This window comes from Haliotis cracherodii, unplaced genomic scaffold (assembly GCF_022045235.1).
Source record: "Haliotis cracherodii isolate W230 unplaced genomic scaffold, xgHalCrac1.p SCAF_8, whole genome shotgun sequence".
Taxonomy (NCBI): domain Eukaryota; kingdom Metazoa; phylum Mollusca; class Gastropoda; order Lepetellida; family Haliotidae; genus Haliotis; species Haliotis cracherodii.
Window position 1 is genome coordinate 57,873,342 of NW_027266341.1, and position 14,522 is coordinate 57,887,863.

The following is a 14,522-nucleotide window of genomic DNA, read 5'->3' on the forward strand; positions in this document are numbered from 1 at the left end:
TGGGTTTCACCGAAGTGGTAAACGTCTGAGACCTGCATCACTTCGGGCTTTCCTCCCACATTAAGCTGACACGCCGTGATATAACTGGAATACTGTTAAAAACGACGTTAAACCCAACTCACTCACTCATTGCTCATGCAATCCCTTCTCTTTTCGTTAAGTGTATCTTTAAAGACATTTCATTGCGAGCTGGTATTTTATGGCAGATAAAACAAACTGCATATCCAACCCCCTTGACATGTAACCCATGCCGATCCCCCTGACTCCACACACACACACTGTATCTTGCCGTTGTATGGAAAACTACCTTTGACGTCTATTGGTTGAACGTGTTTCGTCTTGTGTAATTAATATTTTCATCAGATATATGCACGTGTGAAACGTGTGTACAAGAACGAAAGAACCATTAGGAATTTCAATAGAGCTGGCAAAAAACTATTCATTTTTTAGGAATCTTTCGAACGGAATCAGTAGTTGTCATTGCGTTATATAATAGGGCTTACACGACGTTTGATTTATTGGAGCGAAACAAGGGTCAACTGGTGAAAAGAAAAAACATCATTTGTTGAGGATTGTGAGATGTCCAGATGTTCTCGATTTATTGCCGGTTTCTCAGCAGGAACGTGTTTGGGTGGCTTTCGATTCTTATTAGAAAGTAAAGAATATAATGACTATGGTTGTTTGCGCGGGCATGCATGTTGGAATTAATACTACTCAAGTTTTGCTAAGGGTCACCACTTTAAAAGGTATTACGTCAAAATGTGTGCATCTGTTGAAATAGTCAGAGACAATATTGCGTGAAGACGTTCCCAATGAACAAAAGTTCGTTGCCAGATGCCACACACTGCCAACTACAACATGTAACCAATAATAAGTCGATCAACCGTTAAAACGAGAGTATCTGATCATGACCAAAACTTAACCGTAAAAAATCACGAAATTGTTTTTTTTTGTAAAACAAAAACCTCTCAGTAGCAAGTATGTGTTCCACCTTGTGCGATCACAGCTTGTCAACGTCGTCTCTGCTCTCAGTAGGTGTCTGGATGGTTGAAAGGGATTGTTCCACCCTTCAGTAAGAAGTTGCCCAAAGTACAGGGCGTCGTGAGAGGGTGAGCTGCAGCTCGGTCAGCATGTGTTCAATAGGGTTGAGGTCTGGTGACGGGGCTGGCCACACATGCGGACATTGGTCTTCTTCTCCAAGTAGTCATCAAAGACTCTCGCACGATGAGGTCGTGCGTTATCGTCCACGAGGATGAAGTACGGACCGATTGCACCAGCAAAGGCCTTACGTACACGTCCAGAATGTCATCCCTGTAGCGCACACATGTCATCGTGCCTCGCTGTAGGACATTGACATCGGTTCCTCCAGCTCTACTGATCCCACCCCAAATCAGGATTGAGCCCCCTCCAAAGCGGTCAGTTTTTGTCTGCAACACTCGAGCACGACTATCTGTGAAATCTAGATAGTATCTCGATTCATCAGTGAAAAGTACTGAAGCGCAATCCTAGTCTGTCCAATTGACATGATCTTCATCCCAATCCAAATGTCCTTGCATGTGATGCCGGGTCAGTGGGATACGTAAGTATGCCCTTCATGACCGGAGACGAGCCTCACGAAGACGATGACGCACTGTCCGAGCAGAAACGTTAACGCCGCTGGAGTTCTGCAAGTCATTTCTGAGTGTGGATGCAGTCACGAAGTGATGACGTGTTGCTACAATCTCAACGCAGTGTGGTGGAATGCTGTCGATCTCCTGAGCCACATGTCGCTGGGTAGCTGATCAGACGCCTGGTATCGACTCCATACCCTGTTGATCGCACTCTGGCTGACACCAAAGATGTTTGCAACGTCAAGTAACTTATTTGACGTTGAGAGGGCATAAGTGCAGTCAGTGGCAATCCTCAGTAACAAATGTTGTTGTGCTCTGACATTGATGTGCAACGATTCTGTCACGATACATCCAACACAGGTTGTCAAGAACCCCATGCACATCGTGCCTATGACTGCATGCCTCTGTCTGTGCATCGTGAAATTGAGGTCAAATAGGGGTTACCAAATGATTGTGTACCGAGATATTTATTTGTCAGATACTTTTTGATATTATTAACGCTTGTCCCTAAGCACACATTGAGAAGTCTATTTGAACACAGAGCTATTGCATACCCGACCGAGTTGCCTGTAAATAATACAACTTGTTGTGGCAGTACTGGTTACAATGATGTCACAGAAGTAGAATTACACTACAGTGATTGATAGTTTGAGTAGTAATAGAAGTACTGCAGTTGAAGAATTAGTACACTTGTAGTATTAGTAGTAGCAGTGGCAGTAGTGGTGGTGGAAGTAGTAGCAGAAGTAAAAGCAGCAGTAGTAGTAGCAGACGTAGTTGTAGTAGTAGTAGCAAACGCAGTAGCAGTAGTAGTAGTAGTAGTAGTAGTAGTAGCAGACATAGTAGTAGTAGTAGTGGTGGTAGAAGTAACATTAGTAGCAGTAGCAGTAGTGGTGGTGGAAGTAGTAGCAGAAGTAAGAGCAGCAGTAGTAGTAGCAAAAGCAATAGTAGTAGTAGTAGTAGTAGCAAACGCAGTAGTAGTAGTAGCATACATAGTAGTAGTAGAAGTGGTGGTAGAAGTAACATTATTATTAGTAGTAGTAGTAGTAGCAGACATAGTAGTACTAGTAGCAGTAGTAGTGGTGGTAGAAGTAACATTAGTAGTAGTAGTAGTAGTAGAGTAGCAGTAGTAGTAGTAGTAGTAGCAGTGGCAGTAGTGGTGGTGGAAGTAGTAGCAGAAGTAAGAGCAGCAGTAGTAGTAGCAAACGCAATAGTAGTAGTAGTAGTAGTAGTAAACGCAGTAGTAGTAGTAGTAGTAGTAGTAGTAGCAGACATAGTAGTACTAGTAGAAGTAGTAGTGGTAGAAGTAACATTAGTAGCTGTAGTAGTAGTAGAGTAGCAGTAGTAGTAGCAGTAGTAGCAGCAGCAGAAGTAGTAGCCGTAGTAGAAGTAACAGTAGTAGTAGCAGAGGTAGTAGCAGTAACATTAGAAGTAGAAGTTGTAGTAGTGGTAGTAGCAGAAGTAGCAGCAGTGGTATGGATTAAGAACAGGTTGCACCATTCAAGTCTACCCTTGGCGTTATCGTGCATTACATCCGCGTTACACCTGGCGTACTCGCCAATTTAATCCTAAGTTTCTGAACTTTGAGAGAATACATTCAGGAAAACGAGCCTCCCAATTGATGGAGGTTTATTTATGATATATCAACACATCAAATTTGCTTGAAGCCATATGGTGATTTATTTGAAAATTGAAATTTGTCTGTCATTTGACGGTAATTATGGTACTTTGTGAATTTACCGCATAAATCTTTTGAATAGTGATTGACGTGAGCCTGCTGATGTTGAGGTATATATCAAAAATGTCATATATCATTCCAAACGAAAATTACAGTAACCATCACCGTCAGATGTGATTAATGCCAAAAGACAAAATTAGTTTTTACCACATACAGTAAATGTAGTTCTTTGGCATTGGTAATTGGGACGCGTACGCTGATCACAATCGTGTACAGAGCTTAGTCATTTCACATGGTGCGACAGATGTTTGGCTAATTATCAAACTAGAATACTGCAAAGCAGTAATAGATATCTACTGATAGTCGCTGTTGCACCAAGTTACAACAAAGTCATTATGGATGGTAATTGGATGCCGTGCTTTCGAAATAGGATTATATTGATGAAAGATGTATGGCAAATCTAGCAATTAAAGCTACCATGTCCATGCCTTTCATAATGGCCTAGTGGTTAAAGCGTTCGCTCGTCACGTGAAGACCATGGTTCGATTCCCGACATGGGTACAATGTGTGAAGCCCATTCTGGTGTCCCCCGCAATGATATTTCTGGAATATTTCCAAAAGCGGCGTAAAACCATACTCACTCACTCACAGGGCTACACCATTGAAAAAAAAGTTCAGAGTACAGTACAGTAAAGTACAGAAGGAAATACTTGTATAAGATATCCATTATGGTTTATCTTGTAAACTTCTTTGTGGTATATACCTGCTGGACATGAAAACGACAGAATGGTGCCAAGTAAGTGCTGGATGATGACCTTGTTAGTCTGTCTCCTTGGTAAACATGGCCGCCGAAGTGCTGCTTGTCGGGAAACTTATATTTGTCAACATTTATTGATGACCTTTACTTGACATATATGTTTTAAAAAGGAAATGATTTAAAATAAAGGTTTCAAACGAAACTATCATTAAATAAATATAGTTCAAGCAAACACAAATTATATAGATGAATAAATATGAATAAACATGGATATATATGTCCCCGCCCCTCCAGGCCGATTATTTTACTTTTATGCAAAAATGATACAAACTATAGATATACAAGGACTGCATGTGACACCAGCTTTCATTTGATATATAATATGATATGGTTAAACAGAAAATAAAACATTAAATGTTTGGGGGGTTTTGTATTTCATATTGATTTACCCCCTAAAGATCATTACCAAACTAAACAACTTTCCCCAACTTAGATTTCCCTAGATTTTTACTATGCTGTTCTTCTGTCCATGAAACAGGAGAAATCATTTCTGTTGCAATTTGTGGTGGGTTTGGTAGGATTTTACACTATATTGACCGGACTGTGCATGCAATGACGGGATTTGCTAATTTCCCGATATGAGTCAGTGAGTGAGTATGGTTTTACGCCGCTTTTAGCATTATTCCAGAAATATCACGGCGGGGGACACCAGAAATGGGCTTCACACAATGTACCTATGTCGGGAATCGAACCCGGGTCTTCGGCGTTACGAGCGAACGCTTTTACCACTAGGCTACCCGACCGCCCCTTTTACCGATATGAACTCACATTGAGCGTTTATTTCATAGGAAACCACACCTTTGAAACATATGACCATCGTATATTGCCGTATGCACATGCGCCTTTACTTTGACATCAATGCTATGACTGGATTTGCATATATCCAAGCACGTATTCAGAAGTTGATACCCCAGTAAATACTTCATCATAGAGTATTTCCAATGCGTTTCCTAAGATTGTATTAGGTCCTGGAATTTCCGACTCCTTTCTTCATTAGTCAAGGTTTTGAAATAGGGACATTTTGTTAGGTGGGGAAGCATTTGTAAATTTTCAAATGTTTTCATGCCTTACGAAGTTATGTATCATCAAAATATCAAAGGTATGTATTTGAATAGTTTTATATGCTCATATTACTGGTACTAAAACAAGATTATCATAGATGTTTCAACCATGTGAACTATTGGGTTAACATTGCTATATTTTCAAAACATGACACGCTCCCATTAAGTCACCTGACACGCTCCCATTAAGTCACTTAAGCAAAACATGACACGCTCCCATTAAGTCACCTAAGCAAAACATGACACGCTCCCATTAAGTCACTTAAGCAAAACATGACAGGCTCCCATTAAGTCACCTAAGCAAAACATGACACGCTCCCACTAAGTCACTTAAGCAAAACATGACACGCTCCGATTAAGTCACCTAAGCAAAACATGACACACTCCCATTAAGTCACCTAAGCAAAACATGACACGCTCCCATTAAGTCACCTAAGCAAAACATGACACGTTCCCATTAAGTCACCTAAATAAAACATGACACGTTCCCATTAAGTCACCTAAGCAAAAAATGACACGCTCCCATTAAGTCACCTAAGCAAAACATGACACGTTCCCATTAAGTCACCTAAATAAAACATGACACGTTCCCATTAAGTCACCTAAGCAAAAAATGACACGCTCCCATTAAGTCACCAAAACAAAACAAGTCACGTTCCCATTAAGCCACCTAAGCAAAACATGACACGCTCCCATTAAGTCACCTAAGCAAAACATGACACGCTCCCATAAAGTCACCTAAACAAAACATGACACGTTCCCATTAAGTCACCTAAACAAAACATGACACGTTCCCATTAAGTCACCTAAATAAAACATGACACGTTCCCATTAAGTCACCTAAATAAAACATGACACGTTCCCATTAAGTCATCAGCTTAATCACTTCTCTTCCCCCGGGTTATCTAACTGGTGAGTGGGCGACCAGGGATTCATGTTTATTGTGAGCCATTGTTACTCATATGTTATCATTCACATTGGGTATTGATAGTTTGTTGAGTTTTTCAATATATGACTGCACTCTTTAAGTCTATTGTATTTTGTGAATCGGTGAGTGGACCGTTTTGAAAATAATTATACTTCTTTACTGTTTTAGATTTCAAGCTTTGATTAGCGTAACTGTGTTCGTATGTTGTATAACGTTATATAACGTCATAACAGCGACACATGTCAAAGCTACAACAAGCGAGATGGTGCACATCTGTGCAGTATTCCTTGCAGTGGAGTTCTTGTATACATGATGCCTGCATTTAGTCAGTAAGAGAAGATCTGTAAGAACACTTCTGTATGCAAGCTTTAAAATGCTACATAGGATAATTACGCACAGCGTTGTTATATTGTTGGCCTATCTACTCCAAATTAAATGGGTTCCGGTGATTTACAAACATATAGTGTATGTATCTTACGCAAATACCCAGCTTATCTGGAGCTCTGGACCGTTGTCTGAATGAACATTTAATTCCAGAGGCCAATTATCTCGTAGCATTACCTGCATATATCTCCAACACCTAATTTCTATTATTCATAGGTCGTTAATCCCCGTTGTCAATCGTCACCAACATTTCATTGCATATTGAATGTCAGCCACCCTGGGCTACTATATCGCTTCCTATTATTTACTGTTACTTATATTATTACATGTATAGCCTCAATTCCCTGAGCTGTGTTGGTTCATCACTCCCATAAGTCCAATGTCCAGAGCAACGTTATTGTCTCTTTGTCTGTCCATTATTGTCCATTACTAAATATGTGTTACAATTACACTGTTAGTCAGCTGGGAATTCCGAATGCTGGTGTACGGACGACCTCGAGCAGGATGTGCCACTCGTAGGTGAGGTGAGGTGAGATGGGGTTTAACGTCGCGTCCAAGATTATTGCACTTACATAGCGACGTGCTTGTACGTGTGTGTTTGTGTGGCTGCTTGTACTAGTCCGGACTGATGCCGATTTATAGTGCTAGCTCACTGAGATATCATGCCGCAGTTAAACATGAATACCCCACACAGACACAGTATACTGACTCCGAGCTGACCAGTCCATGTTTTAGCCCCTTTATGCCGAACGCCAGACAGGGTAACAACAAGAACCATCTTTTAACGTCTTTTGGTATGACGCGGTCGGGGATCGAATCCCGGACCTTCCGCTCTCCGGGCGGACGCTCTACCACTAGACCACGGAGGCGGTCTGCCGCTCGTAGGAAACGTCTTGAGGTTGAACTGGAGCTCCGATCACCTCACGTATGCCTGAGCTGGAAAGTCTGCTCATCGTTGTGCTTGTGTTGTCAGAACAGGCATTCCTCTCATTGTGTAAATATGTTTATATGTTGTGCATAAAACATTCCGGGACAGTGATGTCGATTTTTGTCCTTGATTCCCCCAAGAGCCAATTTTGTTTTTAAACGGATAAATTATCTTAATAAAATACAATAAAATCCAAGAGACACTCTTCATTGTCAAGATTGCAGTAATCTGCACTTGTCAACTAACACAAACTTGTATGGGCTGTATTGGATATGTTTGCTTAAGGGTCTGCTTGACAGACAAGAATAGTATCAATCACCCATAAGAAATAGTTATGTTTAGTTTTGTAATATACGAAACAGTACAAATATCCAACATGTTATACTTACATGTTATGGTTTTTGCAGTGTATATGTGGTACAACATGGGATTTACACATCAGTCTGTGTTAAAAAAAACGATAAAATCTTTTCCATGATCATAAGTAGTCTCGGGTAACATCATTGTCCATTGTACGATTCCGATATTACAGTGAGTGAGTGAGTTGGGTATTTTAACAGTATTCCAGTTATCCGATATTACAATCAGATCATGATGGTCCCAAGTGTTTGCGAAAAGGTGACACCATCCACAAACACATGCAAAGACAAGGCAATTGTTCACCCGACAATCACGGGACGATATAGTTCAAGTAAAAATAGAGAATTGCGTCGGATATTGTTTCACATGCATTAAACACGTGTGCTGTCCTTTTGAATGATTTTAAAGGTATGACGTTTGTGTGTGACTTCCCCGTCCCTGTTCCTGGAAGAGCTTTGTAAATATAATTGATATATATTTAATAAAGGATATATTAATATACTTCCAGTTATATGAGTCAGTCTACATGAAAATAACACGATTTTCGCTAAGTTTTATTCCATTGATTCACGATTGCACACACTACATGCAACACCTCATGAAACGACCGCCTCCGTGGTCTAGTGGTAGAGCGTCTGCCCGGAGAGCGGAAGGTCCGGGGTTCGATCCCCGACCGCGTCATACCAAAAGACGTTAAAAGATGGTACTTGTTGTTACCCTGTCTGGCGCTCGGCGGTAAGGGGCTAAAACAAGGACTGGTCGGCTCGGAGGCAGTATACTGTGTCTGAGTGGGGTATTCATGTTAAACTGCGGCATGGTATCTCAGTGAGCTAGCACTATAAGTCTGCATCAGTCCGGACTAGTACAAGCAGCCACACAGACACGTCGCTATATAAGTGCAATAATCTTGGACGCGACGTTAAACCCCATTTCACCTCACCTCACCTCACCTCACCTCATGAATCCAGAGGGTCAGAAAACGAACGTAGCATAGCAACATAAGTTGGTGGAATCAAACACCATTCCTGTCAACTATAATATTCAGATATAAGATAGGCAAAACTTAACGATCGTGTCATTTATGTGAAGAATCATTTATTTGACTGGAGGTGATTAATTCGTGCTGCGGTGTAACATGACCTGGACAGTAAAGCAGTAGAATATTGTGCAATTATCATTTCAGGGTATATACCTGTCTTGTGATCATTTACGGCTACAAATCAATATTATAACATTTGTATATGGTGTCACACGTATAATTGGCACCAAAGAACCTTGAACTATCGTTGTCACAACAAAAACATTGCTTTTACGGCTAATACGACAATTCTGTTGGCCCGCTGCACTTCTACGTTCAAGTTGACGAATATAATTTATTCATTCAGAATGTATGTGTTTGGCGTGATGCATTGTCAACGAGAATTGTTATATGAATTACGCTACACTTCAGTGCATTTTAGTGGAAACGTTTCGCCAAATAGAAAATACCTAGAAAAGGTCATTGCCGAGTTGCTCTCTGCTGTAAAAATGTCACGCCTGTTTTGATTTTCTCCAAGAACATACCTTTGGAATCCACCGCGTTGTTTTGCAGAGGCGTTATTGAGTGATTGGGGTGGCCTTGCAATAAGATTGCGTCACGCTAGGCTCGAGTTCCATACCATATGTATATCTCACTCATTCCAAAGACGTAATCACATTTGCCTGTTCATTGCGGATTTTCCAAGGAAGAAACTAACTTTGGTTTTGAGAGTTATTACTAATAAAGTATACTAGGTTTAGTCCTATATAGTCAAAATAAAGCCAAATGCATGTCATATTGATTATGTCATTCAGACAATGTATAGTGTCGAGAAGAGTTCTATCGGGATCGTGAGGTTACATCTTAAGCGATGTACTAGCAGACCTAAAACAGTTCGAGTTAGAAGGGTTCACGATATCCGATGCAAGTAAAGCTTCAACAAGGATTCAAGTGGAACTCGAGTTCATTAGCTAAAAAACTTTTAATGAAGTAAACTGAAAAACGCCAAAGCTTCAGTGATATTTATAATTGAACAGGAATTGACACCATCATCACGCATCCATTCTCCACAGTAAAATATTGTATTACAGAAAGGATGCTCAAAATAAATGGATCGTTTCTGTGTTCCATTAACGCAATATTCTATACGTAGTGGACGTTGACTCGATTTCAAGCATTTGTATTAATTGCCGTCTCCAGCGGCTTACCCTCTTTGCCCCCCTGAATAAACCATAGAATTTGTGACATATTATGGAAACGAACAGACATGAATGGATGCAAAATCTATCACCCGGAATCAATAAATCTACCCGGGAATGGTATTTTGAAGCCATAACAATTCTTGTGATCAACGCTTGTAATCAGAAACCCAAACCTTCAGTAATATAATACCGATTGGTTCTTTTGTCAGGTAGAGAATTTCTAGAGCGTGTAAAGCCAGAGTAGAGCTTTTGTTGCCAGAGATACAGTACTCACCAAAACAAACGTCCCCTCGATCGCGAACATTTCGCCCCGCAGTCGCGATCGTTGGGACATTATTTATAAACGGTCTCGCTCTATAGTGAAGAATAAACATCCACATATTGCAATATTGTCTCGAATCGTTTCCCGCATTGGTTCTTTGTGATTACCCTTTGGTTTTTATGTATACTCTTCAAAAAAAGAAACGCAATATGGACAGTTTGGGCCATAAAATCAAAATTAGCGGACCAAGAGGAGCAAAATGTAGAGGTTAAATGTGTTATAGTGTCAGTGACTAATTTTCCGGATCAAAATGATCACAACAAGGACATGCAAACCATTAGTCGGGAAACACTACCATTCGGACAAAAACGCACCATGTGCATTAACAAAAGGGCCATGGAGCTGCACGTACTGCACGTGCAGCAGCACTATGAACGGTATTTGAGTGCAGGGATTTGGATTGCCTGGCATCTGCGTCAATCGAACAGTGACAGTTTGACAACATGCCAAGATTAACAGAAGTGCAAAGAAACAGCGACATAGGCCGCTTGCAAGCAGGGGAATCCCGATCAGCTGTAGCCAGGGTTTTCAGTGTAGCGCCCAGCACCATCACAAGGCTATGGGATCGGTTCATCAATAACTTGTACGGTTCCTCGTATCAGTGTATTTTCCTACCTCACACAAATCTGGCTTTGCGTTTCTTTTTTTTAAGAGTATATGAGCATTATTTTTACTAGAATTAGCTTTACATTTGACACAGCAGATCATGATTATTTTTTACTCTCCATATCTAGACGCTCTCTCACCCCTGACGCTATCTCATCCAAGATTCTATATCACCCCAAGTACTCTCTCAACTCAGACACTATCTCAAACAGGACGCTCTCCCATGCCAAATACCTTCTCGTCCAAAGCACCCTCTCACTCCAGGCACTTACTCACCCGAGACACCCTCTGAACCCAGACTCTCTCTCTCTCTCTCTCTCTCTCTCTCTCTCTCTCTCTCTCTCTCTCTCTCTCTCTCTCTCCAGACGTTCTCTCATTCGAGACACCCTCTTAAACCAGACTCTCTCTCTCTCTCTCTCTCTCTCTCTCTCTCTCTCTCTCTCTCTCTCTCTCTCTCTCTCTCTCTCTCTCTCTCTCTCTCTCTCTCTCTCTCTCTCTCTCTCTCTCTCTCTCTCCAGACGTTCTCTCACTCCAGACACTCTCTGAACCCAGACTCTCTCTACCTTCAGACGCTCTTTTAATCCGGACAACCACTCACAATAGTAGCTCTCTCATCCAGACACCCACTTACTCCAGGGGCAAAAGAAACTATACCTCTCAGTTGGTTTTATCAGATGTTTGATTTTCAGTGGAAAATATATTGTCAGCAAACTATTAATTGTTCTGACAGTATTATTCAAAGCATGCTTCTACATGGTTGTATTTTTAATATATTGATTTAAAACTTTGAAAAATTGAAGAAAAAATCGCATAACACACAACTGCTGCTGGGCATCTTAGACAGCTTATCTTTGAAAAAAAACAAATCGGTACAAATTTACAACATTTAAACATGGTAGGGGTCATGTGGTTGCAAATGCATTTCTTACCCCAGTCTTCAATGAACCATTTTTTTACAATAAATTACTAAGCCACAGATTACTTTTTACAATGTTCCAAACTGTTCCAGGCATGAGATGATCATGATTGGTTGTTGGTTGGTTGGTTTGTCGTTTAACGCCGTCCTCAGCAATATTCCAGCTATATGACGGCGGTCTGTAAATAATCGAGTCTGGACCAGACAATCCAGTGATTAATATCATGATCATCGATCCACGCAATTGTGATCGATGACATGTATCAACCAAGTCAGCGAGCGTGACCACCCGATCCCGTTAGTCGCCTCTTACAACAAGCATAGTCGCCTTTTACGGCAAGCATGGGCTGCTAAATACCTATTCTACCCCGAAACTTCACGGGTAGATATGATCATGGGTGGTGATTAATAAACATAATCATATAACATCATTAACCAAATCAGCGAGCCGACCACCCGATCCCGTTTGTCGCCTCTTACGACAAGCATAGTCGCCTGTTACGGCAAGCATGGGTTGCTGAAGACCTATTCTACCCCGAAACTTCACGTGTAGATATGATCATGGGTGGTGATTAATAAACATAATCATATAACATCATCAACCAAATCAGCGAGCCGACCACCCGATCCCGTTTGTCGCCTCTTACGACAAGCATAGTCGCCTGTTACGGCAAGCATGGGTTGCTGAAGACCTATTCTACCCCGGATCTTCACGGGTCCACTTCACTCACGAATGTCCCGAATGTTCCCCAGATGTCTGTGAATGTATCATGGTACATGCACCTTGAGCAGCGCTGTTGTATAAAGTGGATAGGTTGAAATGTATTATCTAGATATAATTGTACTACATGTGCCCGAAATCCAAACACCCATTGGAATCAAGCCTTTTTCAGGATCAAGGTCAATGAAAGAAAGTTGAATAATTCCGTCACCAATTTACAAATTTAACCCTATAATATATACATGGCTAGATTGTACCTTCCGCCATTTTGGTGAGGTTTGTGCCCGCCCTCCTATAACCTTCATAACGGTGTTCGTATTCTTTAGCCGCCACTTAAGCCGTCTCGCTTTATCAATTTTAGAATATGATTTCGCTGTTGTTGTCCCTTTGGGCGTTTCCTGTTTCAACGCCATTCGACAACAATGTAAAATGATTTATCAGAAAGTAAATATTTAATGACAATGTCACTATTATGTATGTGGTAAATCTGATCCTTCGTAGTGAGTTGATTGTGCACACACAACTCTGAAATAAGGTTATTAATGGCCGTAGGCAGAAACGTCGTCTTTGTATTGTACCGTGCTCTCCTTTATTGCTGTGGTAAAATATTGTATACGTTGTATTTGTATAGATCTCAGTGTACAATACTGGCGAATTGGAGCATTGTTTTCAGTTCTGTTCTAAAGATGTGTTGTTTTGTGATCTTTTATATCGTACTCGGGGCCCCTCTGATTTATTCGTGATTCGGAACTCGGATGAGACAATGCCTGCTACATGTACATTCATAGAGGACGATCTTTTCTTTAAAGTTTACAAATTTGTACTGCATTATAATGAATGTCGGTCAGTTTTCACAACTCGACGGCGCGAGACATACGCTTCTACGGTGGGTGACATACACTGCGACGGTACGTGACGTACACTGCAACGGCACTTGACGTACACTGAGACAGTACGTGACATACACTGCAACGGCACGTGACGTACACTGCAACGGCACGTGACGTACACTGAGACAGTTCGTGACATACACTGCAACGGCACGTGACATATACTGCGACGGTGCACGACATACACTGCGACGGTACGTGACATACACTGCGACGGTGCACGACATACACTGCGACGGTACGTGACATACACTGCGACGGTGCACGACATACACTGTGACGGTACGTGACATACACTGCGACGGTGCACGACATACACTGTGACATACACTGTGACGGTACGCGACATACACTGCGACGGTGCACGACATACACTGTGACGGTACGTGACATACACTGCGACGGTGCACGACATACACTGTGACGGTACGTGACATACACTGCGACGGTGCACGACATACACTGTGACATACACTGTGACGGTACGCGACATACACTGCGACGGTGCACGACATACACTGTGACATACACTGTGACGGTACCTGACATACACTATGACAGTACGTGACATACACTGTGACAGTACTTGACATACACTGTGACGGTACGTGACATACAATGTGACGGTACGTGACATACACTGCGACGGTGCACGACATACACTGTGATATACACTGTGACGGTACGTGACATACACTGCGACGGTGCACGACATACACTGTGACATACACTGTGACGGTACGTGACATACACTGTGACGATGCACGACATACACTGTGACATACACTGTGACGTTGAACGACATACACTGTGACATACACTGTGATGGTACGTGACATACACTGTGACGGTACGTGACATACACTGCGACGGTGCACGACATACACAGTGACATACACTGTGATGGTAAGCGATATGCACTTGGACGGTAGGCGACATACACTGCGCCGGCACGTGACATACACTGCGACGGCACGTGACACACACTGAGACAGTACGTGACATACACTGCGACGTTGCGCGACAAACACTGCGACGGTACGTGACATACACTACGACGGTACGTGACATACAGTGCAACGGC